The 20,824-nt window shown below is 41.9% G+C and overlaps 1 long non-coding RNA gene across 1 annotated transcript in view; it reads left to right on the top strand.

The window, feature by feature from the left end:
• The first annotated feature begins 10,580 nt into the window (after window positions 1-10,580).
• LOC144772629 (uncharacterized) overlaps window positions 10,581-20,824 on the top strand; it is a 143,844-nt gene continuing 133,600 nt past the window's right edge. Inside the window, exon 1 of the long non-coding RNA XR_013599814.1 lies at window positions 10,581-11,922. This is a non-coding gene — a long non-coding RNA (uncharacterized LOC144772629). The remainder of the gene's footprint in view (window positions 11,923-20,824) is intronic.

Here is a 20,824-nt window from a genome sequence, read left to right as displayed (position 1 = left end):
CGGGCGCGTCAACGGGGGTGTGTGAGAAAGCATCCTCCTGGATAGGGCGATTAGCGTGACGGTGGGGCGGGTGCCGTTGCTATGGTTAGGCGTCCCCGCGGGAGAAAGCCAGAGTGCTCAATTAAAGGCGCACAACGAGTGCTGCAGGAGAAAAAATCAGGGACGTAGTAACTCATGGAGATGGTAGTTGGGATCGATGTGACCGGGGAGATGGTGGGAGGGCCTGGATGGATGGGGGCGGGAGGGACAAAGGGGGGGGGGGGAGGCGGGGTGGGTTGGACAAGCGCAGGACTCGGGGAAGGGGAATGGAGGGAGGGAAGGGGAGAGACAGTTGGAGGGACAAGGAAACACGTGGGGGTGCAGAGTCATGGTGAAATCAAATTGTAGTCCAAATTGTGTCACGTACACAAATAAACAATCTTAATAACCATCTCAAGAACATACTTTGCTGTCATTAAATATAAGGCTTGCCCTTCGTTTAAGGAGAAAAACCCAAAAGCAATCACATAAAATCAATTACAGCCATGTCAAGTTTAGAGTTCCATTTGAAATATTCAGGGTAAGCTCAGACTGCAGTTCAATACAAAATAATGGTTCAGGTCACTTTCATGTCAAGAAATACATAGAGCTCAAGGGCTGGTTATTGATAATGGAACGTATTCAGTGAGGTGTGGGAAAGGGGGTGTACAAGGACTAGTACAGCTTTACAGAAGGTTATGGTTGTCTAGGGGATGAAGTTAAGTAGTAACTGTGCTGTTCCATTCGTCAATGGTGTTCAGCCCCTTGTTAATGGAGTCACAGATCGTCATCCATTTACATTCTGCCCTATTGAGGAGGGTTCTGATATCACCCCCACGGATGGGCAGTGTCAGTTTTTCAATCACTTGCCATTGTATATCTGTATCCGAATGGCCATTCTGTAGGTAGTGTGAAACCAGTGGCGCTGTCATAGTTTTACAGTTGATACGGCTCCTGTGCTGGATGATGCGCTGCTTGACCATTTGCGTTGTCTGTCCAATGTAAAGTAGATCGCAGGGGCATTTGATGGCATAAATTACGTTCTGTGATCTACAGTTCGTATGTTTTTTGAGATTGTAGGTTCGACCATTGGCAACAAACTCCTTGGTGTTAGTGGTGAGACAGCACACACTGCAGGTCTGACATTTATAATGTCCCACCACAGGGTCAAGACCCCACGCAGCTGTAATGGTGTTTCTATCTTGTTGAATTTGTGGCCAAGTAATGGCATGTACCAAATGGTTGGCTAGATTATTGCCCCGTTGATATGAAAATAGCGGTTCTTCCTTGAATTGTTCATATGATCGTAGCAGAGGCCAATTTCTTCTGATAATTTTGTTTATTTTATTGCTGTGAGGGTTGAATTTTGAAACAAATGGAATCCTTGACATTGTTTTCTTTGGTTGAGTGGTTAGAAGGTGTTCCCTGTGGCAGAACCACACTCTTTTCTTGGCTCTGGTGACCAAACGTTTGGGGTAACCGCGATGTAGTAGTTTCTTGGTGAGAACGTCAGCTTCCCTGAAGTAATCTTTTTTCCATTTACAGTTGCGACGGATTCGGAGGAATTGCCCATAGGGTAGACCATCACGTAATCCGCGTGGATGGTAACTTGAGTATAGTGACAACGTGTTCTTTTCAGTTGGCTTTCGGTATAGGGTTGTGCCTAGGAGCCCTTCTTCGGCATGGATGGTCACATCCAGGAACGGCAGATCATTCTGTTTGCAGTCGCTGGTGAATTTGAGATGTTCTTGGGAACGATTAAGCCATTCAATGAAGGGCCGCAGTGTGTCAGCTGTACCTGTCCATAGTAATAGAACATCGTCTATATACCTTCGCCACAGATCGATGTTATTGAAGAATGGATTCAGTGGCGTCAAGATCAATGTCTTTTTCAAGTGATGGACAAAAAGAATGGCAAAATTTGGGGCAAAACATGCGCCCATGGAGACTCCTTTTGTTTGTAGAAAGAACGTATCCCGATATAGAAAGTAGTTGTTTTTTAGAGCTATTCGTAAAAGATCCATGATAAATTCTGTTGGAATACGTGTGGGCTGTGGTCTTGAAATGAGTAGATGGTGAATCACTTGTAAGCCTTCATCATGGGGGATATTGGTATAGAGGGACTCGATATCCAATCCCGCCATCACTTGTTGGTTGGTATCAAAAGGTAAATCCTCGATTGTGTTGATAAGATCCATCGTATCTCTGATGTAGGTGTCAGTTTCAGGTACAAAGGGTTTGATGATGGAGTCTATATATTTTCCAAGTGGCTCCAGGATTGAGCCGCACCCCGAGACAATCGGTCTGCCAGGGGGATTCTCGATGTCTTTATGTATCTTGGGCAGCACGTAAAGCACCGGGGTGCGGGGATTAGTGTTATTTAGGAATTCAAATTCCTTTTTGGTAATGATATCTTTGTCCTTAGCCTCCATAGTGATTGAAAGAATTTTGTTTCGAATGTCCTCGAGTGGATCTTTTGGAAGGGGTCGATAGTGTTCTTGATTCGCCAATTGTCTTTTGATTTCGAGATCGTATTTGGTTGTATTCATAATCACGATTCCACCTCCCTTGTCTGCGGGTTTTATGATGATGTCGTTATTTTCTTTGAGTGTTTGTAGGGCCAATTTCTCAGAGAGCGGAAGGTTGTATGGGGTGAATTGTGATTGGTTTTTGAGATCCATCACATCTTTGAGTACCAGTCGCTCGAAGGCCAGGATTTCTGGTGGCATTGTATGAGAGGGAGGGTTGAAGGTAGATGGTGGTCTGAAGGGTGATGGATTCAAAGGTTCTAGTTCTGTCTTGTCCGCAAAATAATGCCTTAGTCGAATCCGTCTAAAGAATTTCAGAAGGCTCGATTGTAGATCCAAAAAATCCGTGCGTTCTGTGGGTACAAATGTGAGCCCACGGGACAGAAGGTTGGTCTCATCACTACTGAATACATAATCCGACAGGTTAAAGATAGGTATTTGTAGATCAGTAGTTATTGGTGGGTTTCCTTCATCTATTGCGGTTGTTGGCCCATTGGTAGAATCGGTTGCGGGTTTGGCGTTCTCCTGGGAGTTGCGGCTGGTATTGCCGATTTCTGTTGGGGCGATTTTGGGGTTGTTGGTGTCCGCGACCTCTCCCTAAAAAACCAGCCGGAATTAGCGGGGGAGGTCTGGTGGTAGAAGCAGAGGTACCTGGGCGGTTGTCTGGGTCTGAATCCTTAGCAGAAGTATTTGATGAATCCGAAAATGTAATTCGCTGGTTGTTCTTGGAGCGACCCCAGTTCCGGGTTCTGGGTGGGATGTATTGGGTGTTGTAAAATGCCTCGTCTAGGTATGGATAGGTATTTGCTACTTTATAGTTAATGTCTTTCTGAATTTTGTTGTTTTTTTTGTTCAGTTCGAAGGTGTTGAAGGTGTCAATGGTAGAATAGATTTTCTCCAAAAGGCTTTTAGCGTCAGAGAGCGATGGATCTTCCAAGATTTGTTTCTCCAGATCAGCTATTTCCTGGAGTTCCGAACGGCTGTGTTAAATGGCTGTGTCTATACCTAAGACCATCCAATGTCTGGAGCAAGTGGTGGCCAAGTGACTAAATTTGGTCCGGAACAAGGGATCAGTTGTAAAGATGGCCGGAGTGTTGCGTATTTGTAGGCCCACTGGAATAGAGCCTGATCTGAGATAATCGGTGAGCATGCGTGCATGTAAATCCGTACGGATTTGCTTCTTTTTTAACTTCTCCAGTTTTTCAAGGAGGGTTTTGGAAGAGTTGGAAGGGGTAGTGGAAGGGGAGGAAGAAGGGGCATGAGTGAGTAGGGAGGGTCCAACCATGAGAGAGTTAATGTAATCCTCCGTGTAGGAGAGGGACTCCTTCGACATCGTATGTGTCCTATATATTGACACCACGACAAGACCGTATGTGAATAAGGTCAAGGACTGTAAGTACCGGAAGGGTACAGACTCTCGCAGCTCAGCAGCTGCTCACACTCTTGTAAGGAAAACAGGAGTATAACCCATAGACCAAGCCAGGACTGGGTAGTTAGGATACAATTAGCACACAGTGTCTTGAAAGGTAAAGGTTAGTAAACAGTTTATAAATAGCATGCATATAGCATTACCAGGTTGGGTAGGAAGGAGATAACTCAATTTTTTGAATGGAAAAATAGTTATTCATCTTTATATTATAACATTCATTTCATGGTTGGAGGTATACAGTTGAAAACAGCACTGCATAAATTGTAGGGACAACCACATGAAACTTGGTGCAGCAAAAGTGAATAAATAGTGCAAGTGGCGACGCAAGTGAAAGAGCAAAAAACAGCGTGGTCGGCGCACTATGGAGACGTGCAAGTTATATACAGTGAGTGACTAAAGGCGACATGTGTGACTTAGTGATATCACAAGAAGCACAGTTAATTGATGAAATTTGGAGCCACTGGGAAGTAGTGCGCCTATTAATTGGGCTGTTCGGTCGACGGCGTTTCGATCCGGACGATTTCGGATCATCATCAGGACTGGTTGTCAGATTTGAATAGTGCTGTGAAAAGAGGGAGGGATTGTTTTAACGAGGGAAGGTGGAAATGAAGGAAGGAAGGCGTCTGGTTCCGGGTGTTGGTTACCTTAAAGAGTCGACCATAACCTTCTGTAAAGCTGTACTAGTCCTTGTACACCCCCTTTCCCACACCTCACTGAATACGTTCCATTATCAATAACCAGCCCTTGAGCTCTATGTATTTCTCGACATGAAAGTGACCTGAACCATTATTTTGTATTGAACTGCAGTCTGAGCTTACCCTGAATATTTCAAATGGAACTCTAAACTTGACATGGCTGTAATTGATTTTATGTGATTGCTTTTGGGTTTTTCTCCTTCAACGAAGGGCAAGCCTTATATTTAATGACGATTCAAAAAGGGGGTGGTGATGGACAGAGTATCTGAATTAAGCAGAACACTCCTACCCAGTCAAAAGATCAGGGCTTGATCCATCACCGTTTTTTAGCTCACTGCACCATCCCAGTTCAGAACCTGGCTACATGCAAATTAGTCTGACCCTGGCCCAGTGCATCATGGGAACAGGGCAGACCAAACTACCAAGCCAATTCTTTACTAGAAAGGAAACAAGCTTCCGGGGACCGGTTTCTGGCATTACAGCCGTCTTCGGCCCGGCTTGCTTGAATCCTGATGGTGCAGTGAGCAAGGGACTCACATCTGAGCATACCCTTCCACACTTGTGGTGGCCAAAACGATTCAAAAAGGGGGATTCAAGCAAACCGGGCCGACGACGCCTGAAATGGCAGAAACCGGTCCCCGGAAGCTTGTCTCCTTTCTGGTGAAGAATTGGCTTGGTAGTTTGGTCTGCCCTGTTCCCATGATGCACTGGGCCAGGGACAGACTAATTTGCATATAGCCAGGTTCTGAGCTGGGATGGGGCAGTGAGCTAAATAACGGTGATGGATCAAGCCCTGATCTTTGGACTGGGTAAGAGTGGTCTGCTTAATTCAGACACTCTGTTCATCACCACCCCCTTTTCTGAATTATATTTAATGACAGCAAAGTATGTTCTTGAGATGGTTATTAAGATTGTTTATTTGTGTACGTGACACAATTTGGACTACAATTTGATTTCACCATGACTCTGCACCCCCACGTGTTTCCTTGTCCCTCCAACTGTCTCTCCCCTTCCCTCCCTCCATTCCCCTTCCCCGAGTCCTGCGCTTGTCCAACCCACCCCGCCTCCCCCCCCCCCCCCCCTTGTCCCTCCCGCCCCCATCCATCCAGGCCCTCCCACCATCTCCCCGGTGACATCGATCCCAACTACCATCTCCATGAGTTACTACGTCCCTGATTTTTTCTCCTGCAGCACTCGTTGTGCGCCTTTAATTGAGCACTCTGGCTTTCTCCCGCGGGGACGCCTAACCATAGCAACGGCACCCGCCCCACCGTCACGCTAATCGCCCTATCCAGGAGGATGCTTTCTCACACACCCCCGTTGACGCGCCCGACCGCTCCGCCCACACCGCCGCCTCCATGCGGAAATGCTTTTCTCGACCGACTCTGCCTGCAGAACCCCCGTCGCAACTTGCGAGACGGACGCGCTGACTGACCCAGGTAACTGCTGCCCGTTCCCTTCCTTCTCAACCCCCAACCCCCACTCCTAGACACGGCTTGCACGTGGACACACCTATCATTAACTAAGGCCTCGCTTTAATCCTCAGCGCCCTGTTAACTCGGCTGACTAATGTGGCTGATTACAACGTGAAGGCATCCTAATGTTGCCGCTTCCAACCCGACTGGCACTGAGACAGGAATATAACATCGGCCAGGTATGTTTTTCTTGCCTGCCTTATCCTGACATTCTAGTTAAAAATGTGCATCCTTCATTAGCTGGACACTTATCCATTCCTCCCCTTCTCTTCTTCCAGCTCTCCCTGTGACCCGATTCCTCGTTGGTCCCTGACTAATTACACCCCGGTTGGTTACAAGTACTTAAAATTACATGGACTCTTTAAGGTAACCAACACCCGGAACCAGACGCCTTCCTTCCTTCATTTCCACCTTCCCTCGTTAAAACAATCCCTCCCTCTTTTCACAGCACTATTCAAATCTGACAACCAGTCCTGATGATGATCCGAAATCGTCCGGATCGAAACGCCGTCGACCGAACAGCCTAATTAATAGGCGCACTACTTCCCAGTGGCTCCAAATTTCAACAATTAACTGTGCTTCTTGTGATATCACTAAGTCACACATGTCGCCTTTAGCCACTCACTGTATATAACTTGCACGTCTCCATAGTGCGCCGACCACGCTGTTTTTTGCTCTCTTTCACTTGCGTCGCCACTTGCACTATTTATTCACTTTTGCTGCACCAAGTTTCATGTGGTTGTCCCTACAATTTATGCAGTGCTGTTTTCAACTGTATACCTCCAACCATGAAATGAATGTTATAATATAAAGATGAATAACTATTTTTCTATTCAAAAAATTGAGTTATCTCCTTCCTACCCAACCTGGTAATGCTATATGCATGCTATTTATAAACTGCCTACTAACCTTTACCTTTCAGGACACTGTGTGCTAATTGTACACTGGTGTGTGCAGCATGGCTAAAACCCATAGGCAAAGCCGGTAGCTCTTGTTTAGACGAGACCTATTGGCTTTGCCAATAGTCGTTTCCCTTTATTACAATTGTTGTCTCCCATTTTATTAGGTCTCGCCTCTCAATGCGCATGCGCATTGAGCGGAGCGAGACTATAGGGGCTTAAACAGACCTTACCTAGACTGGCGATTTGATGCTGTGCCCGTGCGCTTTTAGGTCAATGCGCAAGCGCATTGACCTAAAATGCGCGTGCACAGCATCAAATCGCCAGCCATCTGTTGCCCAGCTTGGTGCCGCTCCACCCCCTGCCGGATCAAAGGCTTTCACGGCCGTCCTTTCAGTTTCATGCCGGATCAAAGGCTTTCACGGCCGGCCGGCTGTGCTTTCAGTTTCACGGCCTGTCTCCTTATTTAACTTGTTTCTGTAGCCCTCTCTCTCTATATCTTTTTCTGTAGCCCTCTCTCTCTATATATCTTTTTCTGTAGCCCTCTCTCTCTCTCTCTCTCTCTCTTTTTCTGTAGCTCTCTTTTTCTGTAGCTCTGTAGGTCTCTCTCTTTTTATGTAGGTCTCTCTCTTTTTATGTAGCCCTCCCTCTCTCTCTCTCTCTCTCTCTCTCTCTCTCTCTCTCTCTCTCCTTTTTCTGTAGCTCTCCTTTTTCTGTAGCTCTCTTTTTCTGTAGCTCTCTTTTTCTGTAGCCCTCTCTCTCTCTTTTTCTGTAGCCCTCTCTCTTTTTCTGTAGCTCTCTTTCTGTAGCTCTCTCCCTCTCTCTCTCTCTCTAGCTCTCTTTCTGTAGCCCTCTCTCTCGCCCTCTCTTTTTCTGTAGCCCTCTCTCTCTTTTTCTGTAGCCCTCTCTCTCTCTCTCTCTCTCTTTTTCTGTAGCCCTCTCTCTTTTTCTGTAGCTCTCTCTCTTTCTGCAGCTCTCTCCCTCTCTCTCTCTTTCTGCAGCACTCTCTCTCTCTGTAGCCCTCTCCCTCTATCTCTCTCTCGCCCTCTCTCTTTCTTTTTTTCTGTAGCTCTCTCTTTTTCTGTAGCCCTCTCTCTCTCTTTTTCTGTAGCCCTCTCTCTCTCTTTTTCTGTAGCCCTCTCTGTACTATATGCAGTAAACATTGGGGAGCTTAATAAAGTCACAGCAGCACCAGCAGTGACCTCTGGGCTTACAATGGCTCCAGTTCCATGTGAATGGTTTCTGATTACAGAAATGTGCTCTTTAGAGTAGCTTTGGTCCATTAAAGGGAGAGGTGCACCTTTGAAAAAAAAATTCCCATTTGGGGCATGTCCAGCGGGGCACATGCAGTCTGCTCCTACTACATACGCCATGTTTCACGTGTTGTTATCTAAGCAATGGTTTGAAATAGGGTTGCTAAACCAGAGCACACACAAACACAACAACGCACAAGCACACAAACAACCACACATACATACACCCACTCACACATAACACACGCACACATAACACACGCACACATAACACACACACACATAACACACACACACACACACACAACCACAACTGCAAAATCACACATACAAAAACACCCACACATACACACAATCACACATACAACCACACACACATACATACACAACCACACACGTAACCACATTCACACACACCGACACATACAACCACACACACAACAAAAACACACACACACATACACACAACCATACACACAACACACACAAACCATTATAGACTTTTGTTGCAATTGGTGTTGCAAAATTTAGCAATGCCAATAGCTCAAACTTAATTAATGCGAGACCTATTGCAATGCTTGTTTCTTCTCTCTCCTTTTGTCACCCTTTTGTGTTTTTCTCACTCTTGCTCTAGATCAAAGTCTGATGAGGAAAAATAAGTTCTGGTCCCAAAAATTAGTGCCAGTTTCACCCCATCTGCAACCACTGGCTTAAATTAAGAACTGGGTCTAACTCTACTTGGAGGTTGAGTCCCCATTTATTTCTTAAGTAATGCTGACATATGCTTAGCACATCCAATATATTGCATAGCTACCCCCAGTCATTTGGTTACAACCACCCATGTCTAGTTATCCACCCTTTCTAATCTTTTTTCACATATAAACCAAAGTAAATATCATGATATCGTTTATGGATCTCTGGGAAGGACGTTAATGTCGAACCACGCTTTGTAAGGTATTCAGGAACCTGCGTTACAAAACAGTTCAACTTACCTATACTATGATGACATGCATGGCAAGAAATGTATACTATTGATATTGATGCACCGTGAAGCACGCACACTACGTTTGCGTCCTGCATGCATAATTATAAATGTTCTGATGTGTTTTTTACATGGACATATTAATGACCAATGTTTAAAAGAAAATCATTTTTGTGGGGAAACAGGTTGAGGGTGTAATAAAATTTATATATTCGGTTTATATGCGTAGCTAACACGAATTAGACAAATAATTATGGCTTTTTACCTCATTTCATAAATGTCTTACAATTGTCTTTTTTGTACTTTTCTGTTAAAATCTGATAAAATATGTATTCACAGAACATCTTTTTATGACTTCATCCATATCCACTCTTCATCATTTAATCTTTTTGATAGACAACTACATTCCTTCATTCCCTATGTTCATCTAAACGCCATACAAGACTTCCCATAAGTCCCAAAAACCCTTTCAGACGTTTTGTCCAAAGTTAATAAGACAAGGCGAAGGAAGTAAGCTAAATTTGTTGGTTCGGTGGTTCTAAACTGAAACTAATATTATTTCAATCTAAAGGCAGTGATTGTCGTGGATGTGTATTTTTAATCTCATTTAATACTGAATTTTTATTGCATTTGATTTCATTAAATCCTCGTTGAAAACTAACCAGTTATCTATAACGTACATTTGCACATACGGATGCTGATTCAGTTCGAGGTGCTCTGTGAGGATGATCCTGGGCGAACACTACCTTGCTACTGCAAATCCACTAACAAGATTTTCCTATATTTTCTATGTTCCGTGGGTCCACCCTCCAACTGGGAATGATAGTAAGTATGGAATATCATTATACAAGCGATCCGCTGTAATCGGTGAGTATCATATTCTTATGTATCATACCCAGCTAAACATAAAATGGGCCATGGACCATTGTCCATATGGACCTTCTCTATACTGCTGGCATGGTATTAACTGCCATAAACCTTATTTCTGCTTTTACCCTCTGTTTCTAGGTCAGAATACCACAAACTGGACCTGTGGCACAATTCATCATGTTTTTCTCATGTAGCTCTAATTACGTCTACATATGTAGATGGTGTCAAGAAATTTCCAGTTGAACATGCCTTTGAGAATGACGACTGGAACTGCCTGGATGGATGCTTTACGTGTGGTTGCAAGGATGGATTAATATTTGAAATATACATGTTTCCAAAACAGAATCAACTCCTGCATCCTGGTCTTCTACTTGAAGCAATACAATCTCAAGCAATTCATTATAAACCAATCAGTGGTTTTTCAGCTGGTTTATAAAATGTAAAGAGCAACACATACAGGCTCTAAGTCTTTGAGTTGTAAAAGACTTGCTTGTGATGTGGATGGAGCCGAATTTCTCACTGAGTAGCTGAACTTTCCTGAGCTCCCTAACCAGCCCTGCTTTCTTTCTTGATGGAACTTATATGGGACTCCATGAATAAGAGGGTTTGGAAACTGCCATGTTGGCGTCAATGGAAATGACTTGGACAGCAGTGACCATTGGATGTTGATGTTATGGCGAAGCAAGGAATGCATTCCAGCACTTGTGGATGAACAAGATGGGCGCAGTTTGGCAGAGATCCTCACCCACAGCTCAACTACTGAGATGAACATGTTTTGGAATACGGGGTGCTGGCAAACGCCTGTTGAGTGTTGTGGTGATTGGCACCTTTCTGTTGATTCTCTGTGTGAGGTTGTTTAAGTGGGAGTAGCTGAACCATAGAAAGCCGGGACAGCTAGTGGTGGAGAGATTGGGTCTGTATATGATCTCTCCAGTTGTATGCCTCACTGATCATGGAAACCCTCTAGGTTGCAGCATGAAGGCGACGTATCGTTCTTGGAGCATTTGATATTAGATAAGCAAGCAAGAAGGAACTAATAGGACTTCTTCCTGTCCCATACAAGCAAGAGCAAGAGAATAAGGAGTTTGTGATTACCTACTTACTGAAGCATCAAGAGATGATATAGGTGCTACAATCACCGATAAAGGTGGAAGGGATGGAGACCATGATTGTGCCAGTGGATTCCAGTTTGTTTAAGTGGAGGCTAGAGTGATAGCACTCAAACAGCAACGACTTCAGTGAGGTCAAAAGTATAAGGGACTGAGGTATTGAGGTAACTGAAATAATTTCAGGATATGGAGAAGTTAAGGGTCCCTTGAATTCCCTGCTGATCGTAGGGTGGGGGGTTGAGAGAGCGAAACATGAGAAATGCTACAAGAGCGGTGATAGTCCATGTTTTGGAGTCACCGCTCTTGCTGCAGATGGTTTCTGACTTCTAGTTGAGAATTTTTCTCCAGGCTGTCACAACCTATTGTGGTAAAGAGCATTTTTGCTATCCTTTGACGCATCTTAGGGCATCCGCTCCTCCAGCGGCACGATTGTGGTGCTACTACATGACCAAGAGGGGCGTGAACCTCCCTCAAAGGTGGTATTTTTTTCTGAAACAGGACTTCCAGCAAATCTTCCTATTTCTAAATGTTTGCAAGGAGGCATCAATTGATTATGATCCTGAAAAAGATGAGTAAATGTGTCTCCTAAAAAGAAGAACTTTGTCTTCTCGATCCTGGGGTGCAGAGTTCCTTTTTGGAAGGCATCTACGAACTCCAGTTAAGGGTGAGTGCAGTGTATAGTGTTTTGAGAATGTTTGCATAGTGTGAAGTCTTTCTAGATCCTGATTTTAGATCATAAGTCATGTGATGGAAACAGTAAATTCTCTTTCCCTCCGTTCCACTTTTTTGACTGTGTGTAGAAAAAAAGAACTGTTTACTTCTCGATAAATATTGGAGGGCACACAATAAGTATCAGGCAGAAGGCCTATAAGATGGGAATTGTTTGAATTTTGGTACTGTGATGTTCATGGTATTCCGGCCGTCAGGCTGTCTGCTTTAATAAAATAATACTGTTTTGAGATTTAAATCACCTTTGAATTCCCAGCCTATTGTATAAGGCTGTCCAGAGAAAATGAAATATTAAGCTGCTATAAAGGAAGTGGGGATAATATAAAACTGTAATTGAATAATTGTCACCGAAGAAGAGGGAATTAAAAATTGTAAGAACACTTTCAAGGTAGAATTATTTAAAGACATGGTCAAGAGATTTCCTTATATAACAGGAGCTCTAGTGAATTACGGGCAAAGCTAATTAAGAAATAAATCTTTATATACTGCAATCCTTCATTTGTGATAAATATGTGCGCACACTGTCCAGAATATGTTAACATAAGGCTACACCCTTGGTAGAAGAATGGTTTAGTAAAATCTGGATCCGAAGGCCACCAAGAAATTGTTGTGGCAAATTATCAAGAACAGATTATTATTATTATTATTATTATTATTTTAAATGGTCTCTGGCTTTAAACTGCTCGAGAGCACAGTACACGGAATTGACTTATCCTTTATTGCTACTCATTTGTTAGACTAATACCCCCAGGAAGCAAGAAAAATGGAAAGAGAAAATAAGATATGGTAAATCCATAAAGGGGCAAACGCACAAAAAAACTAGATCACAACCTAGTCCAACAGACTCGCCAAGGAAGAGCATGGAAAGGATAGGACAGGGGCACAAGTTGAAAGGGGGTTACAGTTTTGTATTTTAAGTAGCAAGAGAGTGAACAAAGACGGGAACATTTTAAAAATTATGTGGAAGGTTAACTAAAGGTTAATGTTCACCTAACCATGCAAACTGTTAGGAAATGTATAGATAAATGTACACATTTGATTTAATCGATTAAAAATGATTAAAAACAAATCCTGGCACTCTGATTGGAAGGAACGTTTACTACCGATTACTGTATAGTAGTTATGTAAGAAGCCTGGCTTATACTAAAGTCTCAGTTAAACTTTTATGCATTATTATTAGTAAGCAAAAGAAAATCTGTCACCCAATAGTATTTTAACTGTGGGTGACTTACTTTATTCAAAATTTATTTTCAGCAGTGGATTTGCAGGCCATTTTAATTGAACAAACAATCGTAATTGCTTTGAATTGGCTCAAGAATCTGTCTACTGTAAATAAAAGTGCCTTTTCTCATGGAATTTGGTGTAAATTTGCAATGTCCATGCATGAGTTTCTTGATAGTTTGTTTAATTGCAGGCAACATTAATATTTAAATATATTGCAAGGTTAGCGATCCGAGAGTGTTTCTTCTTAGTTCTGGGACAATACACTGCTCCCTATAATGGTATCAAATTTGTACTTGAGATACCAATGTAAAAAATGTAATATCAGTTGATTTTATATTTTAATGATAGCTTTCCTAATGATATTTTTCCATATTTCTAGCCATCATATGCCGGACTCATGGAGTATATTAATTGCATTGCCATGACCCATATGTCTGTGCATAGATATATTTTTTTAAGTACTACAAACGATGGAAAGGTGATCATTTGCCACTTCGTGTTAATGTAGCTCAGTAGTCTCGCATTAGAGCGTTTTGAAAATCTGTGCTGACCATTGTTTTGGGGTGCTGGCTATCATTGGTGGGCCTGATGTGAAGAGACAGTTTTTGATCAAAACAAATTTCCTGTTCGTGGCTTGCATTGGGACTTTAATTAAAGCAAGTTCTTGGAAGGAACTCTAAAAATGGGTATGGAAACAAACTATTTAATGTAAGCATACAGATGTGAAGTTCCTTTTACTGAATGAATTAAATAGAAACTATATATATATATATATATATATATATATATATATATATATATATATATATATATATATATATTGGCAGATACTTGTGGTTTGTGTTTAATGTTCCTATTCCTTTGATGTCGAGTATTATTTTTTTACCATAGGGTTCTAAAAGAAGTAGGAATGTTTACTTGAATCTTTAATGCATTAATTATAATGGGGTAACCCAGTAACCCTCAGAACCTGGGTAGACAATGGCAAACAAAGATTGGTTCTGTCGGGAATTGAACAATTTCTTAGTTATATAGCATATATTCAAATAACTTTTCTCACTTAGTTATACTTGGAAGTATTTGAAATGGAAAATCACACACCACACATTTTTCAAAACAGAGAAAGGTTCTTATTCGTCAATCTCTTTACAGTAATTCATTTCAACACTTAAAAGATTGGTTGTCCATACAGTAGATTTCAAAAACAAAGTGCACAAGTGAATTAAACGTGAACAAGTGATTTGGGTGTATCATACAGTGAAACAATTTTTGTAACAAAGATTAAAAAGAAGTCACGGTCCAAGAATTGTATCAATGTTCACAAACAGTACAATTATTTATATTTTTCTGCTGTGATTTTAGCAAGGACCAGTATAACTAAGTGAGAAAAGTTATTTGAATATATGCTATATAACTAAGAAATTGTTCAATTCCCGACAGAACCAATCTTTGTTTGCCATTGAATCTTTAATGGACATTGCTATTTCCCTGCACATCCAAGGTATACTTTGGCCTAAGCAACTGCTAATTATCAAAATATTTGAGGAAACCAATTTAAAGTAAACGATTTGCTGGTGGGAAAAAGCAAAGCAGAACAATCTCTGATTATCCCCTACATTTTCTTCTAAAATTAGAACGTTTACAGAAAGGGTGTTTTTCTCATTCTAAACACAAATCTCTACTTCAGTGCTTTAATCAGTTGTGTTAATCAGTTGTGTTTTCAAAACATAAAGGTGACCAATTACTAATGGTCTTAACATCCTGTCTACCCCTACTTACAGTGAGGTAAGATGCATACAAACTGAAAACAATGTGTCTTAGTCTTTTAACAATGCAATCTGTTTTTAAAGTACATTTGGTATACGTTAACATTTTCGAATTTAGACCGAGAGGGAGAAACACAGAAATGTAATTTGCAATAACCATAGAAATGGTCCTGTGTACTTTTTGTTTTGCCTTTTTTAAGACGTCATTCTTTTCTAACGCATATACTATAGCTATATACACAGTAGCAATGTATACTACTACTGTCTTCCCCTATCCCCAACCCTTCAAAGAAAGGCTTTTAAGCAGGCAAACACACAAGATTCTTTGGGGCCAACAATTTCAGTGGTAGGTGAGAGTATTTTAGAAAGTTCCTCTAACTTTCCTTTGAAGTTATGGAAGGAATCTCTTGATGGCCTGTTTTATATATTTATATATATATATATATTACACCAAAGGTGTCCATTCAGTATAATTGTGAAAGTCTAACTAAATCATATAAATGGGTGTGCCAGTCTGACTTTGATTGTCCACTGTTGAGATGTCTGTCTGGAACAGTATTGAGATCTAGTTATCTTGATATTTCACTGTGCACTTCAATATGCTTTCCTGTAACCTTTGGTAAAGCATTGCTTATAATTAGTCATTTCTAAAACTGAATATAAATTTAAAGTATTTGGGATTAACTGTATTTATGGTTCAAATTAGTTTTTATTGTTGCAAAACATGACCTTACTATAGCTAACCAGTGAAGCCGTCGTAACACTTATGAAAGTACTACAAGAATACAACAAATTAACTACATCAACAATCCCCCCTCCCACCCCCCTAGGATGCTCACATCAAAGTAAACAACATTAGAGATAAGAGCGATAGAAGAGTGATGGACTACTTGGATGGTGTCTCCTCTTCTGTCAACCGGAGCAGTCTCCAATATCGTGGACAAGTCAGTTTCACGAATTTATAGGTGAAAAGCACAATATGATTGCCACAGCTCTCTGTAAGATTCCCTCTGCATGGTTATTGTCCGTATAAGTTTCTCCATCCAAAGCACATGCAAAATGAACTGGAGACGGACAATCCATCTCTGAGTACCATGTTTCTAATAAAATATGCCCAAATAAAAACTTGAGACATAGAAATCATGTTTTAATGTTTCTGTTCTCCCCTCTCTCCTTGCCTGCTGGTTGGTCATTGCTTGCAAGAGCCGGGACAAGCTTCTGAAAGAGATGCTGTCACTTACATTTAACAGTAATCCCCTTGTTCTCATCCCTTCTTAGGTCCCTTCAGAGGTTTTCCAAATTGAGTTGTCTTAAAAAGAAATGAACTAGCACTTCAGTTTCTCCGTGGCAACCCTTTACAAGGTCTCTCTATTGCCCGAGAACATGTTGCCAGAGTACAAGGTCTTCAGATGTATTTGAGAGGTACCTCTCTGAATCCCTCACTGTAATTAACTGTCTATCTCTTTCCACAACTCCTGGCCTTCCAGCTGTCCCTCACTTCACTTGCTGCCACTTTGTTCGAGCCCCACCCACTCTTTAAGGTGTATCTGCACACCGTACCTCCTTTACTGTAAACTATCCACCTGCATCACCATCCCCCTGTCACCTCTTAATGGATTGCTTCCCTTCATACATGCATGGTTGAGGAACTGCTCTCCATGCAGTGACCGAATGAGATCTTTAACTTCCTAGCAGGACTGCACCTATGTTTAAGAGGTAATTGGGGTCCTGTGTGGTCTCTCTGTTTGAGTTTAAGGGTCTCTTTCCCTATTCCAGGAACATCCATCCAAGGTTTTACCTGAACCCTTCTGTAGTGGGATCAATGACTTGTGCCGTCTTATATTACTTGTTTACCTGTTTGTAAATTGATATGTTTCTGTATATTATTGTTATCCTAGTATGTTATTGATTACTATACTGCTCCCATTATCTTGTTCATTCCTGTTGCCCCTACCCCTGTCTCTGTGAAGCGCTCTGATATCTGTAAGGATCTTGTTCGCGCTATATAAAACTTTGAATAAATAAATAAATAAATCCATGACTTCTCCCAAAGAGTGACAATCCACCATTTCATCTCCCTAAAAGTCCATTCTGTCTTGTGGCTCTAGAGACTGCTACCGACCTTTACTGGTAGCTTGAGCAGCCGGGGTCAGGGAATGAGATTGTACTGTGAACAAGGTCCCACCTACTTGGCCAGCTACTCCTGCGCCCCATTTCTACTCTCCGAGTACGTGGGTTGCGTATCAAGCTTTATGATCTCCCTAACCTCTACCCGCCTCTAACTTCCTGTATTGAAAATGATGCTGATGTTCCATGCCCAGCCCACCCTGCAGGCTCCTCGGCAAAGAGGGGTTCTCTGTCAGATGTTTCACAGCAGCGCTTTCTGTTTTGTGCCTTCCAGTATATTCAGGCTGCACAAGTAGGCAATCCATACCTGAAAGAGCATTTACTTATGGTGCTGCTCTTGCCCTCTTGTCTCACTCCCTTCCAGATGGTGCTTGGGCTGCTCAGTAAGCCTCTGACACTCCTGTTTACCTGGCCCCACTCTGCAGTTTCCCATACAGTCAAATGTACACTGAGCATATTCAGTCCAGGAGCACGCCAGAGCCACCTTACACGGTGTGTATCATATAGAGTACAGGATGTGAGGCTGTGAAACAATTTTATTTGAGTCTTCTCTGGAAGGGTTTCTTAAGAAGTAAAGTGATTAGGGTTTTAATAGGCAGTGTCGGTATCTGTCTGTGGGCGAATTCACAAGTACATTATAAGAACTGTGACGAATAAAGGCATGAGCATGGTAATGTCCCCACACCCAGTCCCATCACACCGCTTCAGCGGCTGATTAAACTCGCTTCAGTAATGCCACGAAGCGTTTCCTTGCCGGGCTTCCAACACCATCCGTTCCCGAAGTTCGTCCTGTTTTTTTCTTAGTTTTTTATTACGTGAACTAGACTCGAGGGTATTGGAACTTTACATTAGCTCCAGTTAAATTACACAAGGGCACAAATACAGTTCTTTTGGCACGGAGAGATTAAGTGATTTGCCCAGAATCACAGGATGTTGAGCGAGACTCCAATGGGATTCCCCAGTTCCAAAGTCGGCAGCTCCGGCCGTTACTCCACATCTTTAAATCATTAAGGTCGTATTGACATTGCTTTTCTGACTCATCATTTACTGTAAGGAAAAAATGTTTTTTCAGTATGAATATTATGTAAGAAAAAAATTGGTGTTTAATATTTAAACTGTGCTTTTTGTTCCTTTGTGCTTTAGCTCTTCAAACCACTATTCCTGAATTATTTTGTATTTGGAAACATGCGCTCCTGTTCTCCTGTTGTGATTATCACTTTTCAAAAGTCAATCAATCTTTTTGCTGTTCATGCTTCGTCAAATCTTTGGGGAACTGTAAGTATTACTGGTACCGAGAGCTACCTCTCCAGACGAGAGCAGTCCATTGGCAGCACTCTGCGTCGGTAGCACTCACCCCAGAAATGCTGGAATGAATTTGCTCAAACCTTTCATCCCAGCTTCGAGTCAGCAAGTATAACCATAAAGAACCATGAGTCCTAAAACTCAAGCGGACATCATCACACAGGGCAACTTTATGGAATGCTTGTTTTTGGTGATTGTTAGTTATGCAGGATTGGACAGGAAGGGCCAGGTTTACTTTTGTTTACAGTGACTGGACGATTTCAAATCCCTCCACTATCTCATTTGAGTCTCGATGTCCACATTTACATCCACTATGCAGAAGAAAGCTTAGCGCTCGCTCACTGTGTGCCTGTTCTTCCAAACCGACCCTCTGATATTCCAAAAAACTCTGGTTAGGTTTCCTCCTATTTATGTTAGACCACTCAGTGGATGACCGGGACCTCACACTTTGGAATAGCTTCAGCATTGTTCATTATACAGGAGCCAGTCGCCATTTCTTTCCACTTCTTCCCAACTATGGATAATCGGAGTGACAAAAAGTAAGCTGTGGCCTTTACTGTGTAGGCTCCTCCGACTAAGCTGTATCTTTCGGATTGTAAAATTGGATTAGACTGTACATCAAGGAACAACCTAAAAAGAACACTTCGAAATATCTTTTTGATCCTAACCTGGCAATAAGCTGCAAATCACTTTCTGGCGTAGTGGCACAAGACCATTGCTGCGGTCCTGTGTATCTAATGTACTTGTATTGTTGCTTCCTTTATGAGCAACCCATGCCCCAACATAGTAATTTGTGGATTTCTCTGATGTGACTAGTATGGGAAACGTGTTGGCTTTATTAACATTTACAAACATCTTTCCGAACAAAGGCTTACGCATGAGTGTGTCCAGGCAAACATTTGTTCCAAGTTACTGGTCTTGAAATCCTTCATGGAACATTTAAGCACTGTGACTTCTTGGCATGACATATGCAACTTTGCAGTACTTTTTAGTAAGGTATATTTGTTTTAATTGAATCAGTAGAGTGTAGAAGAGTATGTAATACAGAACAGCTCAAATGGCAGTATCTTTTGGAACATCAGATGGTATTTCTTGAGTGACTTGGGCAGTGCTCAAGTTTTTCTCTTCTATTTAGGGCCCATAGAGAAGACAGACTTTACATTTGCTGGTTGCACTTTATGGGACCAGCACAGATTCGAAATTGAGCTAATACATGTGACAAACGTTTATTTCGCAAGCACTGTGGCTTTGTCTATGCCTCTGTCTCACATTTGATAACCCTACCAATATTACCAATTGTTTCAGAGCGTTGAATGATCAGGCCACCTATTTGAAAAGCCAAAGCGATGATTTTGTTTTAACCTTAGTGGCTCCAGCATAGGCTGATGCTTAATCTGCTTTTAATGCTACTAGATTCAAGATTGCTTAGTATTACAGATTCTAAACAGGGAAGCTCATGCAAATTACTCTTACTTCACTTCCCAACCATGGGTTTTAATAGACCTGACTGAGGTCAAACCGATCCTAAACGTGTCTTGGTACAGAGTGTTTACTTCAATTTCAGCCCTAAGAAAAGCGATCCTAGGTAGTCAGTACTTCAAAATTGATACACTCAACATTGTAGGACAGCAGCTGTTTGGAGATTTGATGGTGAATTAGTGAAGGAGCAAGAGAGATTGCTTGGAAAAGTAGAATACGTTGAGCTCTCTGCCAATAATAACGTGGTGTAGTGACATACGATCATTTGCTGCAGTAAGTGGCAACAGGAACATTTTAACTAGCTTTTTACTATCACAGTAACTTGGAACAATCCTTGGTTTGCGTACCGTGTATACAGCTCAAAGACAGGTTTGTGGCTAGAGATAAGTAGTTTTTTTCTGCCTGATGTTAAGGAAAGAGTGCAAACCGTCATGCATGACATGATAATGTTGGTGTCAAGAAAGTGCACTACACAGGTCCCAGGACTATGTCCTTGGAAATGCACTGAAGGGCAATTCAACCTTCAGACATAGCATTTCTCAAACAATGTACCGTACCGTTGGCTGAGAATAGGTTATAAGTTATTTCAAGCAGGCAAAGAGAGTTAAGGCTTTAACTAATTACAAACCTCTGTGTTGAGGTTCCCAATAGTGGCAAATAAATTGTGCACATTCCTGTCATTTAGCAATTACTAATTTGCTCAGCGTCAAGTTCATTGCACTCGGGTAAATTAAATATTTTAATTGGTAGGCTTTGCCAAGATGTATTACTTTTGCACTTTGACAGTTCGAGTAGGGTAGGAGAAGGGGACTACCACGGACATAATTGAGATTTATGACACCGGAATAGCTAATTAGTTACAGAGACCAAGAGTGAGAAACCCAACACTGTGCATTAAATCATGATAAGAAATAATGCAGGAAAACTTCTAGGGCACTG

Source organism: Lissotriton helveticus, chromosome 8 (genome assembly GCF_964261635.1).
Source record: "Lissotriton helveticus chromosome 8, aLisHel1.1, whole genome shotgun sequence".
NCBI lineage: Eukaryota > Metazoa > Chordata > Amphibia > Caudata > Salamandridae > Lissotriton > Lissotriton helveticus.
Note: the sequence above shows the minus strand (reverse complement) of the source record. Positions and strands in the feature narration are given on the sequence as shown.